Source organism: Leuresthes tenuis, unplaced genomic scaffold (assembly GCF_036924035.1).
Source record: "Leuresthes tenuis unplaced genomic scaffold, fLeuTen1.0.hap1 SCAF_15, whole genome shotgun sequence".
NCBI classification, from domain to species: domain Eukaryota; kingdom Metazoa; phylum Chordata; class Actinopteri; order Atheriniformes; family Atherinopsidae; genus Leuresthes; species Leuresthes tenuis.
The window spans coordinates 21161682-21170629 of NW_027325369.1; positions in this window are offsets into that span (position 1 = coordinate 21161682).

Here is an 8948-nt window from a genome sequence, read left to right on the forward strand (position 1 = left end):
CAGAAGAACCTGCCAATGAATAGGCTATGTAAGGCAGCAAGTGAACAGTCAGATTTTGAAGTTGATGTGCTGGAAGCAGGAAAAATGTCCAATGAAAGCATCGGATGGCTCAAAATCTGTGAAAACCAGACTGGTCAGTGTGGGCATGTTGAACCCTGTCCACTGGAGAAAGCACCTGCAACAGAGGAAGGAGGCCTGATCTGACTGATCACAGCTGCCGTCCTTTATGTTGTTTATCTGAGATAAGACAAGTTGGCAGGAGAATACACTGTGGGAGGAAGACGGCAGGTGGAGACAATACGATGATGTGCTGGGAAATCCTGCAACCTGGTTCCAGTGTGAATGTTACACTTATTGCATATGCATAGAATGTTAAAACTGTGATGCCTGTGGTTGAACCAATTCAATTCAATTCAAATTTATTTATATAGTGCCAGATTACAACAATTGTCATCTCAAGGCACTTAAGTAATATTGTCCAATTCAAGCCAATTGGAATTCAATTCATTGTAATCATAATCCAATTAATTCATATAGAGCCAATTCAAAAATTATTATCCTAGCTAAGGAAACCAACAGATTGCACCGAAACTTGTCTTCAGTCCAATCTCCCATCCTGAGCGAGCCTGTGGCGACTGTGGAAAGGAACGACTCCCTTTTAACAGGAAGAAACCTCTGGCAGAACCAGACTCAGGAAGGGTGGCCATCCACCTCGACCAGCTGGGGTTTGAGAAGGCAGAAAAGAGGGAAAAGAGGGGGGAAAAACACCATAACGCCATTCAAAGGATATCTGTTGGAACAGGGAAACACAAGTTAATAACCACAATAATGTCACATGTAACCAGTCATCGTTATAGAGAGAACTCCCAATTTGAATGTAGGAGGAGGGCACAGTCTGGTTTACTTACCAAGCGTTCAAGCCTCCATCTGCAGCTGCTTATCCAGGTCACCTTCTTCTCATTCCAGGGGAACATAAGTCCATCTTTAGCAGATGCCAAGCCATTTTAAAATATGGCTCAGTTCTGAGGTGCAGATCATTCCTGATTAGAGTGAGGCCAACAACCATGACAGGAAAAAAAAAAAAAAATGAGAGAAAAAGATTTGAACCACATTTATGGTGACCAAGGGTCTCAGGAAAGGGAACAGCCTCACTGGAATTTGCTTTTCCTTAACAAATTATAGAACTGTAATTGACAAGTGGGTAATTTATTTCGACATGACTGCAGTGGAAGGAACATGTGGGCTATCAAATGAACCAAATGAAAGTAATGCTACATGTTCTGTCACAGGCTCAGATGCCCATATTACTACCTCTGTCAGACTAGATTGAATGGATCTGGTCATTTTCCAAAGCTCATGGCTGATAGGTCAAGGTTGTGACACAGATTGACAAGTGAAGGCATCGCATTGACAACTAAAAATGCAAAAGATCAGTTTAGTCCAAAGCTAACTTCAAAAAGCATATTTTTACTCACAAATCTGAATTCTCAATGTAGAAAAAGAGTATGCTGTAATTGATCAATTGGAAAGTGGGTCACCCTTTCTTTATTCGAACGTTTCCCTAAATGAAGAATGCCATATTGGTCCTTTCACTGCTACAAATTTCAAATGTAGTGACAGAGCATAGAATCTTCAGAGGAAAACAGGACTGATCTCCTGGTAAAGCTCTGCTGACGTGAATTAAAATGTCTGAGCCACTTAATCGCAAACCTAAAATTGCATCCACATTCAGAAGCGCGCGCACACAAACAAGGACATAGATCGGCACCATTGTGGTAGCCCTACATCAAGGCCATGCTTTTGTATTGTGCAATTTGACAGGCATTGAAATCTGAGGGCACCAGATTAGTCTCTCAATGTGCTTCATGTTTTCATATTTCTGTACTAAATCTGCTACAATCAAAGCTTTTTAAATGTCAGGTGTTTTCTTGAAGCTCATGCACCTTACAGATTTATATTCCACAGTGGATTGAGTTGAGGTTTCTATCATGCTCCCGCGGGCTTTAAGCAGGTGAGGATTAACAGCTTGACATAAATGCATACCTTATGCACTGTCGACTGACCGCACCTCCTCCTCTGCTTCTCACTCTTTTCCTTTCTTTTATCATTTGCCCTACAGTTTTTCTACAAGTCACAACCTTACGTGGAATCTTTATGATTTAAAAACTACATTAGGCCAAGGTGTGAATAATTATGAAGCTTAATGCTGGGTTTATTTTGCTCACCTGGGTGCCTCTTTTTTTGCCTGGTGGATCAAGGCTTCTTGAAAAAAGCTTCTGGGTCAAACTTGCTAATATGTTGTATTGTTATACAAAAAGCAAGACCTTCATTCTCACCCCTGGCTGTTAAGCTTTTAATATGACATGTATCACCCTCATTTGCACTGTGACAGCAACCACAGTCATTTTCAGCTACTCTGCATCTTTACAGTGTGAGCATAAGAGTAAATTTGGAAAGGGTAATCGACAATGTCTGGAGTGCTTTAGGTCTTACAAGTGTACCCACAGATTGATGCTTGTTTACTGCAGACTGAATAGCATTTTACATCATTTTAAATGTTTGTTGTGTTTGGCATTTTCACTGTGAATGAGAATGTACCTCGGACATGTTTCAAGTTTGTAACAGTAGTGGTAAATCAACAGAATAAAGGGCGAGCAGTTAGAGACTGGAAAGCAGGCTTTTGTGGGAAAAACACACTTGGATGACTACAGAGTCTGAATTAATGGCTTTGAGCATCATCATATGACTACCAGAGTGGATGCCTTTTTGGACGTCCTTGTAACCCCGGGGCGCTGAAGGCACTGACCATGTGTAAATGCAGCGTCACTGGTTTAAGCTGCTGTGTAGACCTTCGCTGCATACAGTCCCTTCTCTCCCTTCATCTCCTTTACAAATTCCTTAGGCAAAAAAATGAAGGAAAAAGGAATATTCTAAAGTGCTCATGCAGTCATGCATTAGGCACATTACAGATTTATGTAAAAGAAAATATCAAAATGTATTACTTCTGGTCAAGTTTACTCAACCAGTTTCTGTTGAAACATACTATTCACGCTATACATTAAGTTACTTTTTAACATTTTCTTTTAATACTAGAACCAAAGCTTTTCTTTTCACAGGCTCCAAATAATTGTCACATCTTACCAGGGCTGTTGAGCATGCTGCCCTCTGTTGGTGTTTCAGTGGTCTGAGCCTCTCTGTCGCACGATGACATGAGTGGGAAGCATAAATAAATTCCCTGTCAAGCACATGCTATAAAAGTACATAGTTAAGAATAAGCAGGGTACATATCGCTTAGAGGTTACAGATGTTATGAGTTCATGGAAAGGTAAAACCCGTATTTTTGTTTTCAAATTAAAAGTAACATGAACTAATCTAGTGATATTTATTAATCTACTTTTGGGATCCTTTTCCTGAAATGTTGTGGTGGCCTTTATGTGCAAAACACAACAACACCAAAAAAATCAAACCATCCTGAAAACACTACAACAAAAGTGAACGTGGTGCAAAATATTTAAAATGATGTTTCTGAAGGTATTTATTTGTCTTTTTACAGGCTGTGTTTCTGCTAATGGCTCAAATGGTTGCAGTCTGCTTGGACTCCAGGCACTGCGATACTCTGCTTTGTTAAAAGTGTTTTCTCTTGTGAAATGTGCTGTTTTTTTGTTTCGTTTGTTTGTCTTTAACTGTTTTGTGGATTTTCTGTGTTTGTTTTTCCTATTGTGCTTTATGTTCTTTTGGGTAATGCACCTTCGGGTCACAGTAAAATAGAATCAGATTTAACTGAATTTAGAGCAGTTAATTACACCTGCATATGCATTTGAGAGATAAAGCATTAAACATTATAATCCACTTGCTCTGCTTGACCTTAAACCTTGCATGGATGGGGAGGTCATCAGAAACTGCAGCCTTTAAATGTATATATACATATAATTATAATACATCAAAGTGACCTCTAATGTTCTTATTGTGCTGTCTACATGTTGGCCACTGAAGTTCTCTGCCCACCTTTCATTTATGATTCTGAATAGATTAATCAAAAAGGCTGTTTACAACAAAAAGGCTTGTGCTACAGCGGATTAGTGGCTCAGTGAAGAAACTTCAGGTTCAACCCTGGGTTTTAGAGTCATAAAGATGGTTCACTTATGATATGAGTGTATCACTATGGCAACTGGGCTGGGAAGCTAAACTGCACCAAGGAATGATTATGTCAAATAGAAGTGACAGCACTGTCTCCAGATTACAATCGGTTCTATTCGGATGAGATGAGAGCATCTCTATCCTCTCCGAGGAGTCAGATCATCTAGACTTCTGCGCTAACAGCATATCTGTTTGTGTTGACGCTATGAGGTTGAAAGTAGTGTTCTTATATATTCTTATTCTTATACTGTGTTCTTTATTTTCTTATTTTTTAATCTTTGTTGAAATCAAAATACATCCATTTCCCATACCTGCTTAATCTGGGTCATGGGGAAGGGAGCTGGGGTCTATCCATGCCATCCTTAGCTTCCATCGGAGAAAAAACAACCTGGACATGTTGCCAGTCCATCACAGGACTGACGCAGACACATGAGACACAAATTAAACAACGATGCAACCTCACACTCATTCTTACGGTTAATACAGAATGACTGGTTAACTTGACATGCATGTTTTTTGGACTGTAAGGTGGAAAGAGCGCATGCAAACTGCAGACACAAAGGCGAAAAACCTGCTGTGAGGCGACAGTGCTAACCACCACAACACCGTACAGCCCCAATTAAAATCTAAATTCAAATTTGACTTGAAATGATCAGATTTATTTTAACCCTAAGGTTTTATGTATTAAGACATAATTATAAATAATCTGATTCTGAGAACTCTGTAAATGATATCTCAAATTAACAACAACACATTATACTTTATCGTTAATTACTTAACTTGCTCAGCAAGAGTCATAATCCAGAAGTGATCCAGAAGCAGAGTCATTTCTCATATGAGGTTGTATTCATCTCATTTTAAAGAATAGTAATCTCTTTTTACCGTGACTGTATGTGTTGACATTTTTATGATTGTCTGGGGTTATAGTTTGTTCTTCCTGCAATAAATATGCAGGTCTAGATCGATGTTTATGATTGGTCAGGTGACTGCCCCATTATCATGAAGGCGCTCATCAGTCAGAAAACTTAGTTTACCTCATCAAGTTCATTGTGACACTGCCTAGCATGATCTTGGCTGTAAGGATCCATGAAGCCAGATTGCTAAAAGATACCCTAGGATATGTTGAACCTGCTTTCTTGTACAGGCCCTGGATTTTCATTGTAGTTTTTACAGATATCTCAGTTAAGACCTCCAGTGCCAGGTCACAGGCTGATGTCATCACAGGTATTAGCACACTGACTGTGACACTTTCACTGCTGCAGGTGTACTAAACCACAGCGATTATCAGCCCAGAGTGGATTTTCCCAAAGAGGAAAAGTATTTCTGTTACAGTATTTCCGTCTGTTATCTTGGATACTCATCTGCTCTGCTTTCCTAGGGCAGGTTAAAGCACAAAAAAGATGAATTCTATTTCAGGTTTTTGTTGAAACTTACAGGCAATAAACAATTAAAGATTCTGAGATAAATCCCTGTATTATAATGTCTTCATTTCATGTCTGTTTCTGTTGATTTACAGAATACTGCCACTTAAGACAATATCTAAATAAAGCATCTAAGGATCCCTTCATATTTGATATTCAGGTGAAAACCCTTTAACAAACTAAAAGCTTTCTTCTGCTCTTTTAACGAATTTACATTTACAGCCAATGGAATCAAGGCTGCACTGTGGTTTGCGGTTAGAACTGTATATTCACAGTGAGAAAGTTCCTGATTCAAATCCCAGCAGTGGAGTTTGCATGTGACCCTGTGCATGTGTGGGATCTCTCTGGGTACCCCGACTTCCTCCACAGTGCAAAAACATGCATGTTAGGCTCATTAGTGATTTTAAATTGACCTTAGTGTGACTCTGCATGGCTCTCTGTCTCATTTGTCTCTGTGATGGACTGACACCTGTCTGGTTTGTGCCCTATCTCTTGTTTGATGGCAGCTGGAATAAACTCCAGCCCCTATGAATTAGATTAGAGAATGGATTGGTGGTTTGGGTAAAAAAAATTAGCATCATCAGTATCACTGTATGGCTTGAGACAATAGTATAATGTCTAATATATTTTCTACAATTGCAGTGTAGCACATACAACAACCTATAATTCAGCGGCTGTAGCTCAGGAGGAAGAGCAGTCGCCCACCAATCGGAAGGTCGGTGGTTCGACTCTGGCTTCCCTGGGCTACATGTCGAAGAGTCCTTGGGCAAGACACTGAACCCCACGTTGCCTCCCAGTGTATCACTGGGGTATGAATGTGTATGAATGATTAGAAAAAAGCATGTAGTTAAGTATCTTAAGACGTGCTGTGTGAGTGGGGTGAATGCAGCATGTAGTGAAGCGCTTTGAGTGGTCAGTTAGACTAGAAAAGCGCTATACAATATTATATATATATATTTACTAAAGAAGTAAAGAAGCACTCCATTGGAGACAAAAGCTGATGGACGGAGTTACTACTCTGCCTCTTAAGGTATTAGGTTATTTTTCCGTCATGAATTTAATTTTTACCTCGATTAGTTAATACCAAAGGAAATTCTCGTTCTACTTCAAATGATCTGCCTATCTCACAATCATACAGACAGTTTAAGGAAATTTCTGCATTTTTGAGTTTGCAGGGTTTTGATGAACAGTGCTCACATTTTTCCTGACAGCTCTGATTTTGCTTTTACTTACAACTTTAGCGATAACCAGTGATATGAGTTATCTCAAACAATTTCCCATGTCAATGGTACAGAATGCAGACTTGGTATCAGTTTAGTTGGTTAGTAAAGGTATGTGAAGCCAGTTTGGACATCCTAAAAACGGCAAGTCAACCAAAAGAATATTTTTGTGATGGAGATGACACACATAGTAGAAAGGGTGTCTTTTCCTGTGCCAGACCCTGTCAACCAGAAATTACTCTTGTGAAATTACCCCTTCTGACAGATGGCAAGTGCCACATTCACTCTGTTGCATAATTAAAACCGACCTCTCTAAATGAAAGTCATCAGCTAGTAGTAGAAAGTCTGGCTTGTTTAGATACAATCCTGGATGAGATCAACAAAGATTTGTTTATCTTGGGAGGAATATGAAAGTGGCTCATAAATATTGAGCAAACTTGGGGGACATAATTGTATGAGCCTCAGCTTTAAGAATTAATTGCATTATGCATAAATATTACTCCACAGTGTGAGTGTGGGATCTGAATGTGTTAAATCTGTTCTGAATTTTCACCTTGAACCTTTAATTATTGACCTAATCTTGACTGAGACCTGATTTGTGACCTCAGGTCTGACTATACAAAATGTGCAGTTTAATTCATCATTTGAAGCTAAGGAATGGAAAAAAAACTGTCCCCACAAATGTGAAGGGGGTATACTGTATATTGTATGCTGGCTTCAAAGCTGTAGAGTATTGCTATCATAGTTTGTGTGCTGCAGATGAAAATAATTTCTCTGATCCCAACCAGCCATTGGAGGAAGGTCATGAAATATAAACATCTAATCTAGAACTATGTGCATGTCTGATGTTTAAAATAAACTAGGGAGAATTTACAAGAGTACAAGGTCTTGCTTATCATACATTATGCTTTTAGGAAAAGAAAAAGGCAAATGAGTTTAATTTAAAGCATCAAGGGGTAAAAGATAAAGGTATAAAATAGAAATAAAATCTTGGTACCAAAGCTGACCAGTCCCTGCAGAGCTGAGACACATACTTGTCCTCTGCAAAAATACGCTAATAAATGTATGTTTTAGGTTTAAAACATTAAGAAACTTAAAAGGAGGGCCTTAAATTGAGTTCTATCTATGACTTGACATCAGAGCCATTATCTTAGAATTGATGAGATTTGTTTTTTCTTCTTGATGTTCTCAAGATTGCATTTTGCATTTTTTGCCCCCCCCCTCAAAATTTGTCCATATGGCATTTGTTCATGCAGACAGATGTTTTGCTAGACTCCATAAAATATTTGTGACTAAGCAATTATGTATTCTTTACACCTTGTCAATGAGGAACTGGGTCACACTATAACCCGTATGTGAAGGATTGGTGAGAATTGTCAGTGATATAAAGAAGTTTGTTCTTAGTTCTTTAGTACAACCGTGTTTGTCGGTTTTGACATTCAATGTAGAGGTTTAAGGCAGATGTGTGCAATGTAATAAACCAGCATTATCATAATATTTCCACTTATGATACAAGAGTGGATGGACTTCTTATCTGGATACTTCAGCTCTAGAAACAAGTTTCTCCTTGTAAGACAGGAACACATCTCCACAAGTGCTAGATCTTTAGAATAAGCTCATAGGTGATTCAGTTCTGTAAGGTGGCATATTTGAGGTTAGAAATGCTAAAATTCCACTCCACTCCAAAGTTAAGTATCAGTCCTTAGCTCAGATCACTGTGTCAGAAAACCATCTGGATGGATTACATATATCATGAACAAGCTTATTTACAGCAAACGAATGGCTAGCAACCAACAAAGCTAATCCTCTTAGGAGGAAGAAGATAGAGTGGAGAGCAAAAACATGGACCCTTCCCACCCTGATAGTTAATGACAGGAGAGAAAACTTCTCTTCAAATCATTCACTTTAGAGATAGAGGTTTACTGGCACAGAGAGGAAATGGAGCTAAGTAAAAAAAAAAAGAAAAGAAAGAGGTAAGGTAAGTGAATGTGACATAAAGGTAGGCAGGAACACACAATGAGTCTGCGTGTCAGTGAACAAGCCACAGCTACTGTGGTGAGTTGGCAGATCCCCATGTTAGTTCAGTGGACAGATGAGGGTCCAGAAGGTGACTAACAGGATGAGGCCAGGCGACCACGTGGCTGCGCAGGGATTACAAGCAGCAAGAAGT